The 27,978-nt window shown below is 43.9% G+C and overlaps 1 long non-coding RNA gene across 1 annotated transcript; it reads right to left on the bottom strand.

The window, feature by feature from the left end:
* Window positions 1-254: 254 nt before the first annotated feature.
* Window positions 255-27,511, bottom strand: LOC113904045. Its single transcript, XR_003514378.1, has 4 exons — window positions 27,389-27,511; window positions 7,503-7,581; window positions 6,803-6,910; window positions 255-729 (listed from the first exon to the last, which is right to left on the bottom strand). It is a non-coding gene; the product is annotated as an uncharacterized LOC113904045 (long non-coding RNA).
* Between the last annotated feature and the right edge of the window lie 467 nt (window positions 27,512-27,978).

The following is a 27,978-nucleotide window of genomic DNA, read 5'->3' as shown; positions in this document are numbered from 1 at the left end:
CACTGCTCTGCCAAGCACACTCTCGACTTCCGCCATCCCCACCTGAAGACTGGGAGCGTGCAGGCTCGGGTGCCTCAGGGGCATGTGGTCTGAGCAAACCTGGGGCCGCTCTTTAGGTGGGCATGTAGACCAGGCCCTGTGACGCTTTTGCTGTTACTAAAATACTCCACCTCTGCTCACTAAAGTGGCAAGAGGTTGTGTGAGGTGACACCTACCAAAGGGAAGACAGATCAAACGTTAAAACCACAAAGAAATCTCTGAGTCCACAGAACCTGAACGATTCTGGTGTTTATTTCTCTCTGGAAACAATTCCTAAATGGGGAACTCATCAACTCGGGGCTCCAGGGGTTAGTGTCTGGCTCACAAGACAGTAAAGGACAGCTACCTTGTGAGAGATGGGGAGATAGTCAGCCCCCCCAAAGGAGGCCTCTCACGTCAGTGTGTTCCTGACCAGGATGGAGACGATGCTTAGGAACACAGTGGATTGCACCAATTGCGCATTTCCTTCGATATCCTCTTCAAGTGGATAATCGAGTGTGATGTCCCTCTCCAGATTAGTAGGTCCTCCAAAATTGCACATGTTCGAACCACAACAATGAACCCAATAGAAACTGTTAAATCTATGAGTCGTCTTTCTTCTGGGGGTTTCCGGAGGCTCTTCGGCTCTATACAGAAATGTGCAGTTAAATGTACAGTTCTTGTAAACGAGTATTTCCCGAGAATTCAAACCTAAAAAAGAACAGAAATGAAAATCACAGATTTCACGCTTTCAACATCCAAATATCGAAGCACAGTTATCTTAACTAGCTCCATCCCTAAATATTGTTGTTGTTCTGTCGTGCAGTCATATCTGACTCTTTTCGACCCCATGAAGACAGCACGCCAGGCTTCCCTGTCCGTCATTATCTCCTGAAGTTCGCTCAAACACGTGTCCACTGACTGATGATGCCATTCAACCATCTCATCCTCTGTATCCCCTTTCTCCTCCTGCCTTCAACCTTTCCCAGCTTCAGGGTCTTTTACAATAAAGCGACTCTGCGTCAGGTGGCCAAAGTACTGGAGATTCAGGGACTCTCAAGATCTTCTGTAACACCACAGTTCAAAAGCATCAATTCTTTGGTCCAGATCTCACATCCATACACGACTACTGGAAAAACCATAGCCTTGACTATAAGGACTTCTGTCGGCAAAGTGATGTGTCTGCTTTTTAATGTGCTGTTTTAGATGTGTCACACCTTTTTTTCCCAAGGAGCAAGCATCTTTTAATTTCACCATTCTGCAGTCACCATTCTTAGTGATTTTGGATCCCAACAAAATAAAATCTGTTACTGTTTCCATTTTCCCCCCCCCATCTATTTGCAATGAAGTGATGGGACTGCAGGCCATAATCTTCATTTTTTGAATGTTGAGTTCTAAGCCAGCCTTTTCCCTCTTCTCTTTCATCTTCATCAAGACTCTTTAGTTCCTCTTCACTTCCTGCCATTAGGGTGGTGCCATCTGCATATCTGAGGTTGCTGATATTTCTCCTAGCAATGTTGATTCCAGTTTGTGATTCATCCAGCCTGGAAGTTTGCATGATGTAATCTTTGAATAAATTAAATAAGCAGGGTGACAATATACAGCCATGATGTACTCTTTTCCCAATTTTGAACCAATTCGTTGTTAAGTCTGGTTCTAACTGCTGCTTCTTGACCAGCATACAGGTTTCTCAGGAGGCAGGTAAAGTGGTCTGGTATTCCCATCGCTTTAAGATTTTTCCACAGTTTGTCGTGATCCACACAGTCAACGGCTTTGGTGTAGTCAATAAAGCAGAAGGAGATGGTTTTCTGGAACTCTCTTGCTTTTTCGATGATCCAACAGATGTTGGCAATTTGATCTCTGGTTCCTCTGCCTTTTCTAAATACACCTTGTATATCTGGAAGATCTGGGTTCCTGTAATGTTGAAGCCTAGCTTGAAGGATTTTCAGCATCAACCTGCTAGCATGTGAAATGAGTGAAATAGTGCAGCAATTTGAACATTCTTTGGTGTTGCCCTTCTTTGGGACTGGAGTGACAACTGACCTTTTCTAGTCCTGTGGCCACTGCTGAGTTTTCTAAATCTGCTGGCATATTGAGTGTAGCACTTCAACAGCATCATCTTTTAGGGTTTGAAAGAGCTCAGCTGGAATTCCATCACTTCCACTAGCTTTGCTCTTAGCAATGGTTGCAAAGGCCCACTGGATCACACTCCTGGATGTCTGGCTCTAAGTAAGTGACCATGCCGTTGTGGTTATCCAGGTCATTAAGACCTTTTTTGTATAGTTCTTCTGTGTGTTCCTGATGCTTCTTTTTTGTCTCTTCTGCGTCTCTTAGCTCCTTGCCATTTCTGCCCTTTATGGAGCCCATCTTTGCCTGCAATGTTCCCTTGGTATCTCTAGTTTTCTTGAGGAGATCTCTGGTCTTTCCCATTCTATTGTTTTCCTCTATTTCTTTGCACTGTTCACTTAAGAAGGCTTTCTTATCTCTCTTTGCTATTCTCTGAAACTCTGCATTCAGGTGGATACATCTTTCCCTTTCTCCTTTGTCTTCCACGTCTCTTCTCTGTTATTTGCAAGGCCTCCTCAGACAACCATTTTGCCTTCTTGCGTTTGTTTTTCTTGGGGATTGTTTCGGTCACCACCACCTGTACAATGTTATGAACGTCCGTCCATCCATAGTTCTTCAGGGACTCGGTCTTTCAGATCGAATCCCTTGAATCTATTTGTCACTTCTACTGTACAAATTATTTAACTCACACCAGAGTGGCTGAGTGGTTTCCCCTAGTTTCTACAATTTAAGTCTGAATTTTCCAATAAGCAGTTCATGATCTGAGCCACAGTCAGCTCTGGGTCTTGTTTTTACTGTTGTATAGAGCTTCTCCAACTTTGCCTGTAAAGAATATAATCAATTGGATTTTGGTATCGATCATCTGGTGATGTCCACATGTGGACTCACCTCTTGTGTTGTTGAAAGAGGGTGTTTGCTATGACCAGTGCATTCTCTTGGCAAAACTCTGTTAGCCTTTGCCCTGCTTCGTTTTGTACTCCAAGGACAAAGTTGTCTATTACTTTACATATCCCTTGACTTCTTACTTTTGCATTCCATTCCCCATGATGAAAAGGACATCTTTCGGTGTGTGTGTTAGTTCTAGAAGGTCTGTGGGGCTTCCCAGATGGCACTAGTGGTCAAGAACCTGCCTGCCAATGTAGGCGATGTAAGAGATCTAAGTTTGATCCTTGGGTCGGGAAGATCCCCTAGAGCAGGGCCCGGCAACCCATTCCAGTATTCCTGCCTCAATAATCCCATGAACAGAGGAGCCTGGTGGACTACAGTCCACAGAATTGCAGAGAGTCGGACACAACTGAAGCAACTAGCATGCACACATGCTAGAAGGTCTGGTAGGTTTTCATAAAACCGTTCCACTTCAGCTTCTTTGGCATCAGTGGCTGGGACATAAGACTTGGATTACTGTCACGTTGAATGGTTTGTCTCGGAAACAAACCAAGGTCATTCTGTCACTTTTCAGACTGCCCCCAAGTACTGCATTTTGGACTCTTTGGTTGACTATTAGGGCTACTCCATTTCTTCTAAGCGATTCTTGCCCACAGTAGTAGATATAATGGTCATCTGAATTAAATCTCCCATTCTCGTCCATTTTAGTTCACTGATTCCTAAAATGTCAATGTTCACTCTTGCCATCTCCGGTTTGACCACTTTCCTGTTGGACAACATCCAATTTACCTTGATTCATGGACCTAACCTTCCAGGTTCCTATGCAATAGTGTTCTTTACAGCTTCAGACTTTCACCACCAAACATCTACAACGCAGGGCTGTTTCTGCTTTGGCTCAGCCTCTTCATTCTTTCTGGAGCTATTTCTCTGCTCTTCCCAGTAGGATATTGGATACTAACCTAGGACGTTCATCTTTCAGTATCATTTGCCTTTCCATACTGTTCATGGGTTCTCAAGGCAAGAATGGTGAAGTGGTTTGCCATTCCCTTCTCCAGTGGACCACGTTTTCTTAGAGCTCTCCACCATGACCCATCTGCCTTGGGTGGCCCTGCACTGCGTGGCTCAGAGTTTCATTGAAATACACAAGGCTGTGATCCATGTGACCTTTTTGATTAGTTTTCTGTGATTGTGGTTTTCATTCTGTCTGGCCTCTGATGGATGGGGATGAGAGGCTTGTGCAAACCTCCTGATGGGAAGGACTGGCTTTGTGGAAGACCTGGTCTTGCTCTGGTGGGCAGGGCCTTGCTCAGTAAACCTTTAATCCAATTCTCTGCTGATGGGTGGGGTGGTGCTCCCTCACTGTAGTTTGGTCTAAGGCAGCCCAGTCCTGGAGTCTGTAGTGTCTATGATAGGCTGCAGGCTCTATGGTCAGGCGAATGGTGATCTCCTCCAAGAGGATTTACGCCAACATGCTACACCTCCCAGGACTGCTGTGGCCTGTGCCCCTGACCCCACAGCAGGCCACTGTCAACCCACACCTCTGCCAGAGACTCTCAAACATTCACAAGCAAGTCTGCCTTGGTCTCTTGTGGGGTCACTGCTCCTTTCACATGAGTCCTGGTGCACACAAACTTTTATTTGTTCAGTTCAGTTGTTCAGTCATGTTTGACTCTTTGCAACCCCACGGACTGCAGCATGCCATGCTTCTCTGTCCATCACCACCTCCCAGAGTTTACTCAAACTCATGTGCACTGAATGGTGATGCTATCCAACCGTCTCATCCTTTGTCGTCCCCTTCTCCACTCATCTTCAATATTTCCCAGCATCAGGGTCTTTTCCAGTGAGTCGGTTCTTCACATCAGGTGGCCAAAGTACTGGAGTTTCAGCTTCAGCATCAGTCCATCCAGTCAATGTTCAGGACTGATTTCTTTTAGGATGGACTGGTTGGATCTCCTTGCAGTCCAAGGGACTTTCAAGAGTCTTCTCCAACACTACAACTCAAAACTATCAATTCTTCAGCACTCAGCTTTCTGTATAGTCCAAATCTCACATCCATACATGATTACTGGAAAAGCCATAGCTTTGACTAGATGGACCTTTGTAGGTAAAGTAATGTCTCTGCTTTTTAATATGCTGTCTAGTTTGGCCACAGCTTTTCTTCCAAGAAGCAAATGTCTTTTAATTTCATGGCTGCAGTCACCATCTGCAGTGATTTTGGAGCCCCCAAAATAAAGTCTCTCACTGTTTCCATTGTTTCCCCATCTATTTGCCATGAAGTGATGGGACCAGATGCCATGATCTTAGTTTTCTGAATGTTGAGTTTTCAGCCAGCATTTTCACTCTCCTCTTTCACTCTCATCAACAGGCTCTTTAGTTCTTCTTCACTTTCTGCCATAAGGGTGGTGTCATCTGGGTATCTGAGGTTATTGATATTTCTCCCAGCAATCTTGATTTCAGCTTGTGCTTCATCCATCCCAGCGTTTCTCATGATGTACTCTGCGTATAGGTTAAGTGAGCAGAGTGACAATATACAGCCTTGACATACTCCTTTCCTGATCTGGAACCAACCACTCTGTTGTTCCATGTCCAGTTCTAACTGTTGCTTCTTGATCTGCATACAGATTTCTCAAGAGGAACGTCAGATGGTCTGGTACTCCCATCTCTTTCAGAATTTTACACAGTTTGCTGTGATCCACACAGTCAAAGGCTTTGGCATAGTCAAGAAAGCACAGGTAGATGTTTTTCTGGAACTCTAATTTTTTCGATGATCCAATGGATGTTGACAATTTGACATCCGGTTCCTCTTTGTTACAAGGCCTTAAATTCTTTTGAAAAATGTTTATGTATTCCATAGTTTGGGCCACATCAGGTCTTAGATGCAGGATGTGGGAGCTTTCCTTGTGGCACCCAGGTTTCTCTCTCCTTGTGGCCCACGGGCTCCAGAGCATGAGGGATCATTAGTTGTAGAAGACGGCCTTAACCGCCCTGCCACATGTGGGATCTCAGTTCCCCAACCAGGGTTGAACCCACGTCCCGTGCACCGAAAGGTAGATTCTTAACACTGGACCACCAGGGAAGTCCCCAGTGCCTAAACTTCTCGAGTGAGCAAGAATATTCAGGTCCACTAGAATTTTCATTACCTCATCAACAACTTCACCTGGGGATGATTTTCCATCGGCACTGCCAACTTGTCTAGGCACCTGGCCTCCCTAAGTAAGTTTACAGTCCCTTGTAAGGAAGCTATACAAAGGAGTCACTCTGTTCATTATTTGTCATAAGGAATCTAGGGACCCAGAAATGAATGGAGACCAGGAAATATGTTTTTGCTGATGTCCCAAAGATCATACAGACCCTCAACAAGAAAGCGCCTATAGCATGGTCTTCTGCTGATAGTCTGCAGTCGCCATGGCCCTTCTACATCAGCTCCTTGTGTGGTAAGCACTTTCCTGAGGGATCTAGGTGCATCCACGTTTTGGGCCTGCTTTGTTGGAAAACCTTCTGGAGGACCACGCTCCTGTGGGAAACAAGGAATTGCCTAAGCTGCACTGGGGAATCTACCTCCTTGACCAGGGATGGCCAAGGAGTGGAGGCCTTGAGTGGCAGCAGTCCTTCCAGCCCCTGAAGACACAGCAGGACACCTGTGGACACATGGGCCCACGTGGCAGGCTATGTGTCTCTGCAAGAGGCTATTACTGCCTGCCCTTTAATGGTGCTGAGCCTCAACATAGAAACACGCTCTCGGGATGGGTACACAGAAAAGAGTGACAGTGTCCCCTGAAACTGCATTGATGGGGTGACTCGTTAAGGAGTAAGAAGGTAATCTGGTACTTACGCATGGAGACAGTAAAACAGCGCCTAATATCATAAGGACACGTTCTCTTAACTGGACAATGGAAGGTGTTTTTCACGATACACTCATGGCATTGTACGTTAAAGGTCCCTAGATAAAAGAGAACAGAGTCAGACTCCACCTTCATTGCCACTCACTGCATCTGCCCAGCAGCCGGACCCTTCCCTCAGCCTCAAGGACTCCCTGAGGCTACACAGCTCAGTCCTCAGTGGGCTCCGAGCCTGGGCAACATGAGCTTCCTGGACACCAGGACGCCAGGTACACCCAGGAGTTTTTTCTTCTCAGAGACAGGTTCTCAGGAAAGCTCCCAGCTGTCAGGACTGTGAGCCTCTGCTCTGTTGATGGACCCACCTTTTCACAGGTCCCTTATGTAGTCATAAGGGACCAAAGCCTCCCTGAGTTCCCTGCACCCAGCCATGCCCGCCTGTTTCAGAGAGGAAGGGCCACAGCCAGAGACTCCCCCGTGCCCACCCTGCGGCCCTGCATCCACTGGTCCTTAGAGGGGCTTCCCTCCATCCTGACCCTCCCCCTGCTCCTGGACACCCTGTGCTCACCAACTGCACAATTGCTAAGATGGAGATCTCAGCTGGCTAAAATGGTGAAAATTCCATTCAGACCCTTAAAATGACCCCAATAAAGTCAAGTCTCATCCTCTTCAAGAAACAGAAGCACTGATACTCACAGGGCTCGACGAAGCCCAGTGGCAATCCCATGAAGAGGAGGAAGGCAAAGAGGAGCATCATCCCTGTGAGGGCTTGAACCTGTAGGTGAGGAAAGCCAGGGCACAAGTCAGAAAGTGTGTGGCTCTTGTAGCCACTTCTGGTCTCTCATCTGAGCAGCACGAGTCCGGACCACCCTTCCCACCTCCCAGCACCTCTGGCTCTCGGCTGAGCATGGCTCTGGGTAGTGACGAGCTTGCAGCCCTTTCCTACACACAGTGGCTTCGCCTTGCTCAAGCCTTCATCCTAGATGAAGACATGCTCCTACTCTCCATCAGGCAGAGCGTGAGGCTCAGAGTGGTCTGGGGCTGTCTCCTCGTGGCCCTCACACTCCACAAGGAACCCCTGATCTCCCTGTGGTGTCCCGACCTCAAGGCTGACCTGTGTGAAGAGCTGGAACATGCTCCATTCAAGTACTTCTAACTTGTATGAGCTCTGAGACAGAGGTAGAGGGCAGTGACAAGAGAAGAGGAACTAGTGGAGAAGAAGCCAGAAGCCCAGTGCCTGTGCTAGGAAGCATGGACCACATGCCATCATGTCTCCCGGGGACTGGGCATCACATGGCTCCACATTTCTAGAGGGGAGGCCCTGTGGCTCGTCACCCAAGCCCACACACCAGCACTGGCTGGAGGGAAAGCCCCCCCAGCACCAGGAGTGCCCGCACCTGAAACATTTCCTTGTGGGGACTCATCAGCAACCTTGAAGCCTCCAATGTCTACGGTCCTTCCGGATATTCCCTCCCCGTCCCCAGGGGCCCCGTCTCCCTTGTCAACCAGGGGATTTGCCCTTTCTGCTCAGGGGCTCCTGTCTGAGGGACATGCCTCGCCTGCTGCTGCCTGTCACCCTGAGGAGACCCAGGGGCAGCCCCTGACAGGTACCTGCCATGGGACCAGCTGAAGCCCAGGATGGGGGCTGACTGTGCATCAGCCAGCCATGCTCCTCGGGTGGGGACCATCAGTGTCCTGCCCCTGGGCCCCTGGGTCTCTTCACGCATGCTCTCTCAGGGATGGCTGGGCCTCAACCTGCTTATGGACAAATGTCCTCCCACTCGAGGTGAATTTGGGTCAAAGCAGCAGGTGCAGAGGACCAAGACTGAGGAGGGGATCCGAGTCATTGCCCTGCAGGGGCTGCTGATCTGCCCAGCCAGTCAGCCTCCCACGTGGTACCACCGTCTCCATGTCCAAACCCCTTCCCACCCATCCTGTCTGCTCTTCTTACATCTGTCCCTTCCTTCAAGCCACCCGTGCTCCCACTGCCAGTCTCGAGGGCAGCTCAGACCCAGAACCACCCCAAGTGCTCCCGGAAGAGGAGCCTCAGATAGAGAAACTGAGGAGACTGTCATATCCACCATCTCATCGGGACAGCGAGGGAGAGAACAAGACTGTGGAGGAGTAGGTGGCCATGGAGTACGTCTCTCTCCACGGATACATCAGGAATACACCTTTAGACACAGAAATGCATCCAGAACTCCAGCTGAGAGTGGAGAGGAGCGCCTGACCAGTGGAAAACAATATACAAAGCCACGCAAAACTCAGTAGGACAAAGGAACTAGAGGGATAAACAGGACTGTTAGCAGGACTGGACCTGCCCTCAGCCAGTGGGGGAACTGAAACAGGGGTCTGATCTCGACACTGGGGCGATTGTCTGAGCCAGACCAGAAACATTTAAGGCTCAGAGTGAAACAGCTGTTCCTGGCCACCTAAATGGAATGAGAACCAGAGAGTCCTTTCCACAGCCATACATACCCCAGACAGGGACGCAGGTCCCCTGGAAGGCGCATCGACTGGTAGCTGGACCTTAGGGATTGTGGAGCAACCCCAGGGCAACGGCTGCTGTTGACTGTGCGAGACACAGCGAGGGGATGTGAGCAGGGAGACTGTGGTGGGAAATGCCTGTGCAAGAAAGCCAGGCAGCCATGGAAGCAAGGCGATACTGCTGAGTCACGTGCAGGGCATGAAGCCATCACCATAGCTTCTCTCTCTCCACACACCAGCATCGGCAGCTGAACAACAGAGAGGCTGGCCCATCAAACGCCTGACACACTGAACCACAGAGGAGGACCCCGCCCAGGGTGCCTCTCCAAGTGCCTAATGTGCCGATCTACAAAGTAGACCCCAGGCAGAGGGGCCCCTCTATGTGCCTGATGCGCCAAACAACAGAGAAGGACCCCAGGCAAGGGAATCCTCTAAGTGCCTGAATGGGCGGAACTACGGAGAAAGACTGGCCAAAGAGGCCTTCTGATCGCCAGCTACAAGAGGCTTGAAAAAAGACTCTGATAGGGCCATAACTCCTGTGGCAGAGGCAGTCCATGTCCCTGCACACTTGGTGCTCCAGGGTCATCGCAAGCCAAGCAGCTGTGCCACCTTCACGTTCAACTCTAACTGGGGCAGAGCTGCAGCAGGCAAAAAAGTCTTGTATCTACACACACAGGGGCGCTTCGGTAGAGTCCCAACTCTTTGGGATCCTGTAGACTGTGGCCTGCCAGGCTTCTCTGTCAGGGAAGGGGGTTCTCTAGGCAAGAATACTGCAGCAGATGGGCTAATACTGGTTGCCATACCCTTCTAGGGCACTATATTTTCCGCTGCCCTAGCTGCCAATTCCCCTGAGTACCTATGCTGCCAGAACCCCTGTGACCCAAGCAGCTGCACCACCTCCACACCTGGCCCTCTCAGGGGCAAACCCAAGTCCTCTAGGGCAGCCTCAGGAGCAAACCCCAAAGGACAACCCACATGCACAGGTGGAAATAAAGCCACAATTGAAACCCAGGAGCAGTGTGGCTAAGGAAGAAGACCCAAAACCTTCCTGCCAGCCTTACAAGCTGCAGATTAAATCCACAGGATCAACTAGGCAGACTCTGTGTCTACAGTATACATAAAAAGACATTGAGAGCTCTCACAAAAGAAAATGCACTAGTTCTGATAGCTGTGGACACTGAAAACAAGAACACACAGGAGTAGGACCAGATTAGAATATGAGATGCCCCTGCAGCAGGTCCAGAGACCAGCACAGTGTTGGAGGGCATCCTAGGAAGGTGAGGTGGACTGTGACTCCCAGTGAGGGAAAGGACTCTGACAGCAGCCACTCAAGAAAAACATTTATTATTCTGTTTTTTAATTAATTAATTTATTTTATTTTACAATATTGTATTGGTTTTACCATACATTGACTTGAATCTGCTGTTGGTGTACATGTGTTCCCCATCCTGAACCCCCTTCCCACCTCCCTCCCCATCCCATCCCTCTGGGTCATCCCAGTGCACCAGCCCCGAGCACCCTGTATCATGCATCGAACCTGGACTGGAGATTCGTTTCACATATGATAATTCACATGTTTCAATGCCATTCTCTCATATCATCCCACCCTCACCCTTTCCCGCAGAGTCCAAAAGACTTCAATGCATCTGTGTCTCTTTTGCTATCTCGCATACAGGGTTATCATTACCATCTTTCTAAATTCCACATATATACGTTAGTATACTCTATTGGTGTTTTTCTTTCTGGCTTTTTTCACTTTGTATAATAGGCTCATTTCATCCACCTCATTAGAACTGATTCAATTGTATTCTTTTTAACGGCTGAGTAATATTCCATTATGTACATGTACCACAACTTTCTTATCCATTCGTCTACCAATGGCCATCTAGGTTGCTTCCACGTCCTGGTTATTATAAACAGTGCTGCGATGAATCCTGGGGTCCATGTGTCTCTTTCCATTCTGGTTTCCCCAGTGTGTATGCCCAGCAGTGGGATTGTTGGGTCCATATGGCAGTTCTGTTTTCAGTTTCTTAAGGAATCTGCACACTGTTCTCCACGGTGGCTGTACTAGTTTGCATTCCCACCAACAGTGTAAGAGGGTTCCCTTTTATCCACACCCTCTCCAGCATTTATTGCTTGTACACTTTTGGATAGCAGCCATTCTGACTGGTGTGAAATGGTACCTCATTGTGGTTTTGGTTTGCATTTCTCTGATAATGAGTGATGTTGAGCATCTTTTCATGTGTTTGTTAGCCATCTGTATATCTTCTTTGGAGAAATGTCTGTTTAGTACTTTGGCCCACTTTTTGATTGGGTCGTTTATCTTTCTGGAATTGAGCTGCAGGAGTTGTTTGTCTATTTTTGAGATTAATTCTTTGTCCATTGCTTCGTTTGCTATTATTTTCTCCCATTGTGAAGGCTGTCTTTTCACCTTGCTTATAGTTTCCTTTGTTGTGTAGAAGGTTTTAATTTTAATTAGGTCCCATTTGTCTATTTTTGCTTTTATTTCTAATATTCTGGGAGGTGGGTCATAGAGGATCCTGCTGTGGTTTATGTCAGAGCGTGTTTTGCTTATGTTTTCCTCTAGGCGTTTAATAGTTTCTGGTCTTATGTTTAGATCTTTAATCCATTTTGAGTTTATTTTTGTGGATGGTGTTAGAAAGTGTTCTAGTTTCATTCTTTTATGAATGGTTGACTAGTTTTCCCAGCACCACTTGTTAAAGAGATTGTCTTTCCTCCATTGTATATTCTTGCCTCCTTTGTCAAAGATAAGCTGTCCATAGGAGTGTGGATTTATATCTGGGCTTTCTATTTTGTTCCATTGATCTATATTTCTGTCTTTGTGCCAGTGCCATACTGTCTTGATGACTGTGGCTTTGCAGTAGAGATTGAAGTCAGGCAGGTTGATTCCTCCAGTTCCATTCTTCTTTCTCAAGATTGCTTTGGCTATTCGAGGTGTTTTCTATTTCCATACAAATTGTGAAATTATTTGTTCTAGTTCTCTGAAAAATACCATTGGTAGCTTGATAGGGATTGCATTGAGTCTATAGATTGCTTTGGGTATTATACTCATTTTCACTATATTGATTCTTCTGATCCGTGAACACGGTATATTTCTCCATCTGTCTGTGTCCTCTTTGATTTCTTTCACCAGTGTTTTATAGTTTTCTATATATAGGTCTTTTGTTTCTTTAGGGAGATATATTCCTAAGAATTTTATTCTCTTCGTTGCAATGGTGGATGGAATTGTTCCTTGATTTCTCTCTGTTTTCTCATTGTTAGTGTATAGGAATGCAAGGGATTTCTGTGTGCTAATTTTATATCCTGCAGCTTTACTATATTCATTGATTAGCTCTAGTAATTTTCTGGTGGAGCCTTTAGGGTTTTCTATGTAGAGGATCATGTCATCTGCAAACAGTGAGAGTTTTACTTCTTTTCCAATCTGGATTAGGATAAATGCCCACCAAACCAAACAAAAGAGGAAGAGATAGGGAATCTACCTGATAAAGCATTCCGAATAATGATAGTGAAAATGATCCAAAATCTTGAAAACAAATTGGAGTTACAGATAAATAGCCTGGAGACAAGGATCGAGAAGATGCAAGAAAGGTTTAACAAGGACCTAGAAGAAATAAAAAGAGTCAATATATAATGAATAATGCAATAAATGAGATCAAAAACACTCTGGAGGGAACCAACAGTAGAATAATGGAGGCAGAAGATAGGATAAGGGAGGTAGAAGATAGAATGGTAGAAATAAATGAAACAGAGAGGAAAAAACAATTAAAAGAAATGAGGACAACCTCAGAGACCTCTGGGATGATGTTAAATGCCCCAACATTCGAATCATAGGAGTCCCAGAAGAAGAAGACAAAAAGAAAGGCCATGAGAAAATACTTGAGGAGATCACAGTTGAAAACTTCCCTAAAATGGGGAAGGAAATAATCACCCAAGTCCAAGAAACCCAGAGAGTCCCAAACAGGAGAAACCCGAGGCAAAACACCCCAAGACACATATTAATCAAATTAACAATGATCAAACACAAAGAACAACTATTAAAACCAAAAAGGGAAAAACAACAAATAACACACAAGGGGATTCCCATCAGGATAACAGCTGATCTTTCAATAGAAACTCTTCAGGCCAGGAGAAAATGGCAGAACATACTTAAAGTGATGAAAGAAAATAACCTACAGCCCAGATTACTGTACCCAGCAAGGATCTCATTCAAATACGAAGGAGAAATCAAAAGCTTTACAGACAAGCAAAAGCTGAGAGAAATCAGCAACACCAAACCAGCTGTCCAACAAATGCTAAAGGATCTTCTCTAGACAGGAAACACAGAAAGGGTGTATGAACTCGAACCCAAAACAATAAAGTAAATGGCAACGGGATCATACTTAACAATAATTACCTTAAATGTAAATGGGTTGAATGCCCCAACCAAAAGACAAAGACTGGCTGAATGGATACAAAAAAAGACCCCTATATATGTTGTCTACAAGAGACCAACCTCGAAACAAGGGACACAGAGTGTCACACTTTCACAGAGTGAAAGTGAAGGGCTGGAAAAAGATATTCCACGCAAATAGAGACCAAAGAAAGCAGGAGTAGCTACATTCATACCAGAGAAAATAGACTTTAAAACAAAGGCTGTGAAATGAGACAAAGATGGACAGTACATAATGATCAAAGGATTGATCCAAGAAGAAGATATAACAATCATAAATATATATGCACCCAACATAGGAGCACTGCAATATGTAAGACAAAGGCTAACACGTGTGAAAGGGGAAATTAACAGTAACACAATAATAGTGGGAGATTTTAATACCACACTCACACCTATGGACAGATCAACTGGGAAACACAAACTTTAAATGACACAATAGACCAGTTAGACCTAATTGACATCTATAGGACATTTCACCCCAAAACAATGAATTTCACCTTTTTCTCAAGCGCACATGGAACCTTCTCCAGGATAGATCACATCCTGGGCCATAAATCTAGCCTTGGTAAATTCAATAAAATTGAAATCATTCCAAGCATCTTTTCTGACCACAATGCAGTAAGATTAGATGTCAATTACAGGAGAAAAACTATTAAAAATGCCAACATATGGAGGCTGAACAACACACTGCTGAATAAACAATAAATCACAGAAGAAATAAAAAAGAAATCAAAATATGCATAGAAATGACTGAAAATGAAAACACAACAACCCAAAACCTAGGGGACACTGTAAAAGCAATGCTGAGGGGAAGGTTCATAGCCATACAGGCTTACCTCAAGAAACAAGAAAAAAGTCTAATAAATAACCTAACTCTACACCCAAAGCAACTTGAAAAGGAAGAAATTATGAACCCCAGGGTTAGTAGAAGGAAAGAAATCTTAAAAATTAGGGCAGAAATAAATGCAAAGGAAACGAAAGAGACCATAGCAAAAATCAACAAAACCAAAAGCTGGTTCTTTGAGAAGATAAATAAAATTGACAAACCATTAGCCAGACTCATCAAGAAACAAAGGGAAAAAAATCAAATCCACAAAATTAGAAATGAAAATGGAGAGATCACAACAGACAACACTGAAATACAAAGGATCATGAGACTATTATCAGAAACTATATGCAAATAAAATAGACAACTTGGAAGAAATGGACAAATTCTTAGAAAAGTACAACTTTCCAAAATTGAACCAGGAAGAACTAGAAAATCTTAACAGACCCATCACTGGCACAGAAATTGACACTGTAATCAGAAATCTTCCAACAAACAAAAGCCCAGGACCAGACAGCTTCACAGCTGAATTCTACCAAAAATTTAAAGAAGAACTTACACCTATCCTACTCAAACTCTTCCAGAAAATTACAGAGGCAGGTAAACTTCCAAACTCATTCTATGAGGCCACCATCACCCTAATACCAAAAGCCGACAAAGATGCCACCAGAAAAGAAAACTACAGGCCAATATCACTGATGAACATAGCTGCAAAAATCCTTAACAAAATTCTAGCAAACAGAATCGCACAACATATTAAAAAGATCATACATCATGACCAAGTGGCCTTTATCCCAGGGATGCAAGGAATCTTCAATATCCACAAATCAATGTAATACACCACATTAACAAATTGAAAGATAAAAACCATATGATTATCTCCACAGATGCAGAGAAAGCCTTTGACAAAATTCAGCATCCATTGATGAGAAAAACCCTCCAGAAAGCAGGAATAGAAGGAACATACCTCAACATAATAAAAGCTATATATGACAAACCCTCAGCAAACATTATCCTCAATGGTGAAAAATTGAAGGCATTTCCCCTCAAGTCAGGAACAAGACAAAGGTGCCCACCCTCACCGCTACTATTCAACATAGTTTTGGAAATTTTGGCCACACCAATCAGAGCAGAAAAAGAAGTAATGGAAAAACATTTATTATTCTTATGTTTTGACTTCTTCTGTATATTCTTTTGGATTTTTCTTCTTTCCCTCCACCCCCCCTCACCACTGTAGTTGTCGATTTTCTTTGCACTATGAAATGTGGTTAACCTGTTGAGCTTTTTTTTTTTCCTCAGTCACTTTTTTTTATAGTTGTTATAAACCTCTGCCTCTACATTGGGCTTTTGCAGTTCTGTGGAGTTTTCAGTTTTTTTCTTTAAAAAAATTTTTAAAACCTATTATTATTTTTTCATTATTCCTTTGCTTTTCCTATTCTTTCCCCCTTGAAGTTCATCTTAAATGTATATAAATCTTCCTCAACTACCTCTATTTAACTTTGCACATCTATTCTTTCTTTCTTTCCTCTCAACATATTTGATAGCTTTATTTTCATTGCTTTATTCCCCAATTGGCACCTTGCTTTAGTTTTGCTTTCCAGTTTGTTCTCTAGTTAGTTTTTTTCTGGTAGATATAATTTTTGGTTTCTTTTGTTCGCTGGGTCAATCTATTGTACTTTATATTTGTTGGACTGTTTTGATTTTGTTTATGTGTGTATATGGGGAAACAGTGGAAACAGTATCAGACTTTATTTTGGGGGGCTCCAAAATCCCTGCAGATGGTGACTGCAGCCATGAAATTAAAAGACGCTGACTCCTTGGAAGGAAAGTTATGAGCAACCTAGATAGCATATTCCAAAGCAGAGACATTACTTTGCCAACAAAAGTCCGTCTAGTCAAGGCTATGGTTTTTCCAGTGGTCATGTATGGATGTGATAGTTGGACTGTGAAGAAAGGTGAGCACCGAAAAATTGATGCTTTTGAACTGTGGTGTTGGAGAAGAAGCTTGAGAGTCCCTTGGACTGCAGGGAGTTCCACTAGTGCATTCTAAAGGAGATCAGTCCTGTGTATTCTTTGCAAGGACTGATGCTAAAGCTCAAACTCCAATACTCTGGCCACCTCACGCAAAGAGTTGACTCATTGGAAAAGACTCTGATGCTGGGAGGGATTGGGGGCAGGAGGAGAAGGGGACGACAGAGGATGAGGTGGCTGGATGGCATCACCGACTCGATGGACATGAGTTTGGGTGAACTTCGGGAGTTGGTGATGGACAGGGAGGCCTGGTGTGCTGCAGTTCACAGGGTCGCAAAGAGTCAGACCCGACTGAGTGACTGAACTGAACTGAACTGATGGGTGTATATGTATACATGTATATTCAGTCACACTTTTTAGTGTTATAAACCTCTGCCTCTACGATGGGCTTCTGCAGTTCTGTGGAGATTTCCTTTTTTATTTTTTTCCTTTTTCATTCTTCTTCGATTTTTTACTTTCCTCTTTTTCCAATTTTCAATTTTCATTTTTTGAAACATACCATATATTTTCTACATGTATTCCTTTCTTTGCCTTTCTGACTATTCTGTTCCCCTTGCAGTTAACCTTTAATGTATGTAAATCTTCATCTACCTCTTTTTAACTTCGCACAACTATTCCTTCTTTTCTTTCTTTCCTTTCCTCTCAACATATCTGTGGGTTGTGTTTTCATTGCTTTATTCCCCACTCGGCACCTTGCTTTAGTTTTGTTTTCCAGTTCGTGCTCTAGTTAGTTTTGTTCTTAACTGCTAAATATAATTTTTAATTTCCTTTGTTTGCCAGGTTAATCTACTGTACTTTATTTTTGCTGGACTATTTTCATTAGCTCATGGGTGTATATGTGTACATTCCATTATTTTAATCCTTATTTGCCTGATTTTGTAACTGCCAAACCCCATTTGTGTGGGGTTCATCTTTGGTTTCTTGTTTTGGGATATTTGTTTTAATCTCACTGAATGCCATAACAAACCACTTGCGGAATCTTGTTCCTGACCAGAGATCAAGCCTTGAGCCTTTGGAGTGGGAGCACTGACTCCAAGACCCTAGACTACCAGAGAACTAGCCCAAGGGAGTATCAAATGGTGAAAAGTCACACAAAGGAAACAAAAGGTCTTGAATACAAGACCCAGCATCACCCAACCACTAGTAGCACCCTGGGCAACATGTCTCATCTAAATAACAAACAAAACAGAAATACAAACCCAATCGTCAGCAGACAGGATTACCACTTCACTCAGCCTTGCCCATCAGAGGAAAAACAAACAAACAAAAACTCAGCACAAATCTCACCTAAAGAAAAGCTTACACAAACCACTGGACCAACCTTAGGAAGGCAGAAACCAAAAGGAAGAAAGAATTCAACCTTGAAGCCTGGGAAAAGGAGACCTCAAACACAATAAATTTTAAAAAGTAATGAAAAGGCAGAGAAATACTACACATATGAAAGAACAACCTAGAAACATAGAAGTCCAAATAAATGGAGAAGAAATAGGCAAACTACCTGAAAAAGAATTACAAATAATGATAGTAAAGATGATCAAAAACCTTGAAGACACAATGGAGAAAATGCAAGATTCAATCAACAAAGACCTAGAAGAATTAAAGAATAAACATACAGAGACAAACAACACAATTACTGAAATTAAAAGTATTCTAGAAGGAATCAATAGCAGAATATCTGATGCAGAAGAACGAATCAGTGAGCTGGAACATAAAATGGTGGAAATAACTTCTGAAGAGCAGAATAAAGTAAAAAGAATGAAAACCACTGACGACAGTCTCAGAGACCTCTGGGACAATATCGAACTCACCAGCATTCGAATTATAGGGGTCCCAGAAGAAGAAGAGAAAAAGAAAGGGTATGAGGAAATTTTTGAAGAGATTATACTTGAAAATTTTCCCAACATGGAAAACGAAATAGTCAATCAAGTCCAAGAGGCACAGAGTCCCATACAGGGTAAACCCAAGGAGAAACACGCCAAGACACATACTAATCAAACTAACAAAGACTAAACACAAAGAACACATATTAAACACGGCAAGGGAGAAGCAACAAGTAACATACAAAGGAAACCCCATACACTTAACAGCTGATTGTTCAGCAGAAACTCCGAAGGCCAGAAGGGAATGGCAGGATATATTTCAAGTACTGAAAGGAAAAAAAATCTACGACCAAGATTACCGAGCCAGCAAGGATCTAATTTCTTAACAGAATTCAGTACTATCAGACCAGCTTTACAACAAACGTTAAAGGGACTTATGTAGCCAAGAAATGCAAGAAAGGAAAAAAGATCTACAAAGTCCCAAACAATTAAGAAAATGGCAATAGGAACATATATATCAATAATTACTTTAAATGTAAGTGGACTAATGCTCCAACCAAAGGATACGGACTGGCTGAATGGGCACAAAAGCAAAACCCATATATAGGCCGTCCACAAGAAACCCACTTCAGACCTAAAGACACATATAGACTGAAAGGGAGAGAATGGAAAGCTATAGTTCATGCAAATGGGAAGCAAAAGAAAGCTGGAGTAGCAATCCTCATGTCAGACAAAATAGACTTTAAATTAAAGAGGATTACAAGAGATAAAGAAGGACACTACATAGTGATCAAGGGCTCAATCCAAGAGGAAGACATAACAATTATAAATATCTATGCATTCAACATAAGAGCACCTCAATACATAAGACAAACACTAACAGACATAAAAGAGAAATTGACAGGAACACAAGAATACTAGGAAACTTTAACACCCCACTCTCACCAATGGAAAGATCATCGAAACAGAAAATTAATAGGGAAACACAAGTCTTAAATGATACATTAGATGAGATGGACCTCCTTGATATCTTCAGGACATTCCATCCACATGCAGAAGAGCACACCTTCTGCTCAAGGATACATAGAACATTCTCCAGGACGCTTGAGACTCGATATCAATTACAAGAAGAAAAAAAAAAAGTATAAGAAACACAAACACTCGGAGATGAACAACACGTTTCTAAATAACCAGAAGTTTACTGAAGAAATCAAAAGGGAAATCAAAAAATTTCTGGAAACAAATGACAATGAAAACACAGCTCAAAACCTGTGGGATGCAGCAAAAGCAGTTCTAATAGGGAAGTTTATAGCAATACAATTCTACCTCAAGAAACAAGAAAAACCTCGAATAGACAAACTAAATTTACACCTAAGACAACTGGAAAAAGAAGAACAACCACCACCCCCAGGAATTAGTCGAAGGAAAGAAATCATAAAGATCTGAGCAGAAATAAATGAAAACGAAATGAAAGAAACAAGAGTAAAGATTAACAAAACTAAAAGATGGTTCTTTGAGAAGATAAACAGAATTCAGAAACCTTTAGCCAGATTCAAGAAGAAAGAAAAAGAGAAGAATCAAATCAATAAGATTAGAAATGAAAAAAAACAGAGGTTATAACAGACAATGCAGAAATACAAAGGATTATAAGAGACTATTATGAACAACTATATGGCAATAAAATGGATAACCTGGAAGAAACGGACAGATTCTTAGAAAACTTCAATCTTCCAAGACTGAACCAAGAAGAAATAGAAATTATGAACAACCCAGTAACAAGCACTAAAACTAAAGCTGTGATCAAAAATCTCCCAAAAAACAAAGGCCCAGGGCCAGATGGCTTCACAGCAGAATGTATCAAACATTTAGAGAAGAGCTAATGCCTATCCTTCTAAAACACTTTCCAAAAATTGCAGAGGAAGGAACACTTCCAAATTCATTCTACGAGGCCACCATCACTCTGATACCAAAACCAGATAAAGACAAGACAAAATAAGAAAACTACAGGACAATATCACTGATGAACATAGATGCAAAAATCCTCAACAAAATTTTAGCAAACAGAATTCAGCAACACATCAAAAACCTCATAAACTGTGATCAAGTTGGGTTTATTCCAGGGATGCAAAGATCCTTCAATATATGCAAATCAATGTGATACACCATATTAACACACTGAAATACAAAAATCATATGATCATCTCAATAGACGCAGAAAACGTCTTTGACAAAATTCAGCACCCATTTATGACGAAAACTCTTCAAAAAATGGGCACAGAAGGAACCTACCTCAACATAGTAAAGGCCATATATGACTAGCCTACAGCAAACATTATTCTCAATGGTGAAAAATGAGAGCATTTCCCCTAAGATCAGGAACAAGAAAAGGGTGCCCACTTTCACCACTATTATGCGACATAGTTTTGGAAGTCCTAGCTACAGCAGTCAGAGAAGGGAAAAAAAAGGAAAGGAAACAGATATGAAGAGAAGTAAAGCTCTCACTGTCTGCAGATGACATAATACTGTACATAGAAAGCCCTAAAGATAGTATCAGAAAACTACTACCGCTGATCAGTGAGTTTAGCAAAGTTGCAGGATACAAAACCAATACACAGAAATCACTCCACTTCTATACACTAACAATGAAAAATCAGAAAGAGAAATTAAGGAATCAATCCCATTCACCATTGCAACAAAAAGAATTAAGTATCTGGGAATAAACTTACCTAAGGAGACAAAAAACTCTATACCGAAAATTGTAACACACTGATGAAAGTAATCAAAGATGACATCAACAGATGGAGAGATATTTCATGTTCCTGGGGAGGAAGAATCAATATTGTGAAAATGACTGTACTACTAACACAAACTACACAGTCACTGCAATCCCTACCAAATCACCAATGGCACTTTTTCACAGAACTAGAACAACAAATGTCACAGTTCATATGGAAACACAAAAGACCCCGAGTTGCAAAAGCAGCCTTGAGAAAGAAGAATGGAGCTGGAGGATTCAACCTTCCTGACTTCAGATTAAACTACAAAGCCACAGTCATCGAGACAGTATGGTACTGGCACAAAAACAGAAATATAGACCAATGGAATAAGATAGAAAGCCCAGAAATAAACCCATGCACCTATGGGTACCTTAGTTTTTGACAAAGGAGGCAAGAATATAGAATGGTGACAAAACAGCCTCTTCCATAAATGGTGCTGGGAAAACTGGTCAGCTACATGTAAAAGAATGAAATTAGTACACTTCCTAAAACCACACACAAAGATACACTCAGAAGGGATTAAAGCCCTAAATGTAAGGCCAGGAACTATATAACTCTTAGAGGAAAACATAGGCACAACACTCGATGACATAAATCAAAGCAAGATCCTCTATGATCCACCTCCTACAGTAACAGAAATAAAAACAAAAGTAAACAAGTGGGACCTCATAAAACCTTTTGCACAGCAAAGGAAACTATAAGCAAGGTGAAAAGACAACCCTTAGAATGGAAAGAAAATAATAGCAAATGAATCAACTGAAAACGATTAATTTCCAAAACATACAAGCAGCCCATACAACTCAATACCAGAAAAACAAACAACCCAATCAAAAAGTGGGAAAAGGAACTAAACAGACATTTCTCCAAAGAAGACATACAGGTGGCTAACAAACACACGAAAAGATGCTCAACATCGCTCATTATAAGAGAAAGGCAAAGCAAAACTATACTGAGGTATCACCTCACACCACTCAGAATGGCCATCGTCAAAAAGTCTACAAACAGTAAATGCTGGAGAGGGTGTGGAGAAAAGGGAACGCTCTTGCACTGTTGGTGGCATTTAAATGGATACAGCCACTATGAAAGACGGTATGGAGATTGCTTAAAAAACTAGGAATGAAGCCACCATATGACCCAGCAATCCCACTCCTTCCTCAGGCGTGAACCCTGAGGAAACCAAAATTGAAACAGACACATGTACCCCATTGTTCACTGCAGCACTATTTACAATAGCTAGAACATGGAAGCAACCTAGATGTCCATCGACAGATGCATGGATAAAGAAGTTGTGGTAAATATACACAATGGAATATTATCCAGCCATTCAAAGGAACACACTTGAGTCAGCTCTGATGAGGTGGATGAACTCAGAATCTATTATGCAGAGTGAAGTGAGTCAGAAAGAGAAAGATAAGTATCCTATCCTAACACATATACATGGAATCTAGAAAAGTGGTACTGAAGAACTTTTTACAGAGCAGCAACGGAGAAACAGACATAGAGGATAGACTTATAGACATTGGGAGAGAAGAGGGTGAGATGTATGGACAGATCAACATGGAAACTTACATTACCATACGTAAAATCGACAGGCAACGGGAATTTGCTGTATGGCTCGGGAAACTCAAACAGGGGCTCTGTACCAACCTAGAGGGGTGGCATGGGGAGGGAGATGGGAGGGAGTTTCAAAAGGGAGGGGATATATGTAAACCGACAGCTGATTCATGTTAAGGTTTGACAGAAAAGAGCAAAATTCTGTAAAGCTATTATCCTTTAATTTAAAAAAAAAAAGTTAAAAAAAAAAAGACAATGACACCCCAGGGCTTCCCTGGTGGCTTACAGAGTAAATGGTCCACCTGCCTGTGCAGGAGACACCACTTCAATCCCAGGTCCAGGAAGATCCCGCATGCCGCAGAACAGCGAAGCCTGTGCATGCCACAATTACTGAGCCTGCGATCGAGAGTCCAGGAGCGGCAACTCCTGAACTCCTCCAGCCCAGGGGCCCAAGCTCTGTAAGAAGAGATGCCAGTGTGATGAGAAGCCATGCACCACAACCTGAGAGCAGCCCCCCGTGATGCAACTAGAGAAAAGTCTGCACAGGAAAGAAGACTCTGCACAGTCAGAAATAAATAATCACATATTATAATCACTAATTATTATAGAAATGGAAACCAAAACTCTAGTGAAGAAATATCACGTCACACTCGTCAGAAGGACCATCATATAAAAATCTACAAATAATACATGCTGGGGAGGCTGTGGAGAAAACGGAAGCCTCCTACACTGTTGATGGGAATGTAAATTGGTGAAGCACTCGGGAGAACAGAATGGAGGTTCCTTAAACAGTGACTATCACAGCTGCATATCATCCTGCAATCCCTCTTCTGGGCATAGATTGGGGAAAACTCATAAGTCAAAGACACACAGGTACCCCAATGATTACTGCTGTACTATTTACAATAGCTAAGACATGGAAGCAGCCTAAATGTCCACTGACAAAGGAAGAGGTGAAAAAGATGATGCAATATTACTCAGCCATAAAAAGAACTAAATAATGCCATCTTCAGCAGTAGAGATGGATGGACCTAGAGATGATCATGAGGCTTCCTCGGTGGCTCAGCGGAAAAGAATCCACCTGCCAATGCAGGAGATGTGTGTTTGATCCCTGAGTCAGGAAGCTTCCCCCGGAGAAGGAAATGAAAACCCACTTCAGAATTCTTGCCTGGGAAATTCCATGAACAGAGGAGCCTGGGGGGCCACAGTCCACAGGACTGCAAAGAGTCGCACGTGTCAGAGCGACTGAGCACACACCCAGCTTGCTTACAGGCTTCTGGCAGTCCTCCCAGGTCACTAAGGAAGGTCACTTCCTGACAAGCACAGGAACCTCAGGGTGGTCTGGGACCCTCGAGAAAGGACAAATTCACCCAAACCTTAGGTATTGCAGACAACATCTGATGGCAAATAACTGAACTGGCTCCTCAGCCTCGAGCGGGCTTCAGAAGTCCAATCAGTCACTCCTCATGAAAAGTTCCAGCAAACAGTGTTTTAAATTTTACATGGTCAACCTCGATTCTTGTTGCACTCATTGGAATGATCAAGCCAAGTTGACTGCAACTAGACTAACTGGCAAACGCAGTCTCACTATGGTTGTCTCCAACAGAAATGGGGGTATCCGAGGAGAGAAAAAATTATGTTTTGGTAATACCGCTGAATGAATATCAGGTTCTACTTCTGCTGTCTACCTTTGAGGTTATGTTTCTGAACTGTAAACTGGACTAAACCCTGAATTCTTCTAGTCCTGTTCCCTCATAATTTGGCTACATCCTTCCAAACTAAAATTTCCTGTTTTCTTCCCACCCTCTTGACTTGCGGTCATTAAGAACTAAAGCTGTCCTTTTTTGAAAGCCATGCAATACAGGTGGACAACTCTGTCTAAACTTCTCAGCAATTACCACAACAGCTCATGTATAGACAGTCATGGTGCCTGTTGCCATGTGGGCCACTCAGGACCATCACTCAAGACCTTCAAACCGCAAACCAGGAAAGTCTGTCAATTTGCCACCACCTGCCCTCTAGGTAAACACTTCAAATCTGACATGAGAGCTCTGCTTTACTGGCCGCACTCAACACTCAGAAACTGGTTTACCACTGGCTCCCATCATTCACCGTTACTTCCTTCTTTTTCCATGGCAACGCCTCATTAAATACCCAGCTTCTCCCACAATGTAGGGCTAACTTAAGAACGTCAGCTGCATAACTGCCCCCTAGAATGAGACACAATTACTTACCTGACCTCTGTTCAAGACTAAGCGTGTAATTCAATGAAAAATGGGGACACCTGCCACCTCAGCTTTAATGTGTGAACATTCCAGGTTAAGCTGAAGAGGACACTAAGAGGGCCCGAGGCACGCCTCCACAAAATACACCAACTCTGCATAATGATTACTTTGCTTCAATATGACTTAACAAACACCCAGTACAAGAGGACATGCTCTGATCCTACTTTGTTCCCCTGAAAGGAAGAGGCAAAACTCCCAGGGGAAGGTATTCCATCTGTGTGAGGAGGATTGGAGAGCATCCTTATGGTGGAAGACAGGGAGATACTGAGGCTGAATGGGGGCATAAACAAACTTTGTTACTTCTTCATTAATGTGGTACCACAGGGAAAAATCCCTCTTTCTTATAAATTCTTCTCAAATAATTAATCCTTTATCTAGAAGGTCACATAAACAGTTTCCTGTGATTGCTTCTTAGGTCCTATAGCTGTCGGGCCTCCATACATACAAAATTAAATTGGTTTTCCTTCTGTTAATAGGGCTGACATCAACTTGATTAGACCAGGCAAAGGAACCTAGAAGGCATTACAACCTCCAGAAAGAGAAAGAAACGAACATCCTAAGACAGAAACACAAAATATCTGAAATGAAAACTCACTGAACGGGACAAACAGATAAGCAGATGCTACAAAACAGAGCAATAGGAAATGTGAAGAAAGGTTTACACAAAATATCCAAACTGATACCCAGAGAAACGCAAACAAAGGAATGAACACAACAGCCAAAGCGGGACTCATAGGTCAGAGTCCCACACCTAGTATCCACCTAACCAGAGTCCTGGAATGAGAGGAAAGAGAGAGCGCCAGTCTCTGAAGAAATAATGCCAGACACGACAATTTCCCAAGATGACCTGGGCCATCAGCCCACAGCCCAGAAAGTTCAGTGTGGCAGGTCAATAGGAAATCTCACACAAGGAAGATCAATCTTAGACGGACCACAGCTGAACAGTGGAAAACGATTCTTAGTCAGGGACAATGTGAACGTGAACCAGAGGATACCCAGGCAGTACCTCCGGGCAGCAGCCATGTCTGGTCTTGCCACAATCCTCAGGGACAATCGCTTCCAAATGCTGTAGAGTGAAGACACTGTGCACCAGGACCTCTACTCTAATGAAGGGAAATGATACTTCAAAAATGAAGGTAAAATGAATATGTTTCAACACAAGAAGACTTCCCCTGTCTACTTACCGGCAGGTCCCACTACAAGACATGTTAGCTGCACATCCCAGTTAGAAATAAAGCACGTGAAACTAGAGCCCGAAGCAGACGGTGTAATAGAACCGAGATGTGGAAACGGCTCATTCGCATTAGTCAGTGTGAACTTGAAGGCAAAAAAGATAACAGGGAAAGAGACCGTAAGAGATGGAGGAGGATGGTGATTTCATGTCCATAAGGGACCGTGAACCTCAATCAGAGTATCATTCCTAACTACAGGGATATTAAGCAAGATAGGAGTCACCTCCCCTGTCTGCAAATTAAGAACACAGTTCCAAAATAATAATGCCCTCCCTACTTCCCACCCCCTTCATTCCCCGTAGAAAACACAACCTATTTTGGGCGCCACGATAATAAAAATATTACAAAACAAAACCAGGCCTAAACAGCCTCAAGACCCGGCAGGAAAAGTAGGGAGACAAGCATCCATCAGAAATGCTGCAGACCCGGGGTCCCGTATTCCATCTCCAAACCCAAGAAAGTGACGGCCAATTCAACCCGAAACGAAGGACCTAAAGCAAAATCAGCCGAGAACGCAAAGGGGAGGGAGTGCTATGTGCCAGGTGGAGGTTCCTGTACCCAGGGCCGAGGCTGCTAGATGGACTGGGGCACCCCATGGGCGCCGGGTGCTTTGGGGTTCTGCGGTGTGAGTGGCGCCAGCAGGATCCCGCATCCTTGTTCTAGGGCCCAGGGCCAAATCCCAGAATCTGCCGACACTGATCTCAGGCCGACCCCGGGCCTCTAGCACAGCCCCCACCTCCCGTTCCTTGCCCAACCTGCCAGAAGCGTCAACACTCCCTGTGTCTGGCCCAGAGCTCCGGACACCTATCTCCTCCACAAGCCCCTGACTTCACTCTCCACCCGTCGTCTTGTTCTGGGCTACAACTGTCGTGTGCTGCTAGAAACGTCTCCGTGCTCCATGTCCTTCCCAGGCGTCCCCAACGTTCCCCGGGGGCATCCCATGTGCCGGCAGACCTTCTGGAACCCTCAGTCCCCGTGCTCAGTGAAGACCTTCTGGAATCTTCCCTGACACGCGCGTCCTGCCAAGAACCGTGGAACTTCCCCGCCCCCGTGTCCCAGCCAGACCGTGGAATTTCCTTTCCACTGCCTCTCGACCCCACCCTCGTCTTGTCCAAACCTTCTGGCACCTTCCCGGACACGACCTCCAAGGGGTTCCACAGGCTATAGGTAGTGCGACCGCCGCGGGTGTGTGAGGACAGGCCTCCCAGGCTCGGCACCCACCCTCCACCCGGAAGCTGAGCGGCGTCTCCCAACGGGCTTTGCGCGGCTTCCAGAAGGTTTCTCCGCGCTCGGAGCGCCCGCAGGGGCACTCTTCGTCAGAGCGCCTCGAGGAGGTCGATGCCTGAAAGTGTTAGAGGACACGGAGCGGGGAGATGGTTCCAGGAGGTCTGGGCAGGAGCAGGGGTGGCGGGGCAGGTTCATGCCGTGACATACCCCAGCTTCACAAGTCTCCGTGACTGACAGTACTAGCGTTCCTTCTCTGTTAGAGTGAAACTGAGGGAGAATCATTACTCAAGAGAGAACCAACAAATCCGCAAATACTTGGTACCTAGTCCTAAACCAATTACACAGAAGAGAGGCCCCAGCGGATACTGGGTAACAGTAAGGTCTAAAGGATTGTGAGGTGATCACATGTTAAAAGTGCAGGGAAAAGAGCAGAAAAGGTGCTTAGTGAAAATATATCACATCACAGGCATCTAGCAGAAG

This window comes from Bos indicus x Bos taurus, chromosome 14, assembly GCF_003369695.1.
Source record: "Bos indicus x Bos taurus breed Angus x Brahman F1 hybrid chromosome 14, Bos_hybrid_MaternalHap_v2.0, whole genome shotgun sequence".
NCBI classification, from domain to species: Eukaryota; Metazoa; Chordata; class Mammalia; order Artiodactyla; family Bovidae; genus Bos; species Bos indicus x Bos taurus.
The sequence above is the reverse complement of the archived record's forward strand: the minus strand, read 5'-3'. Positions and strand labels throughout refer to the sequence as shown.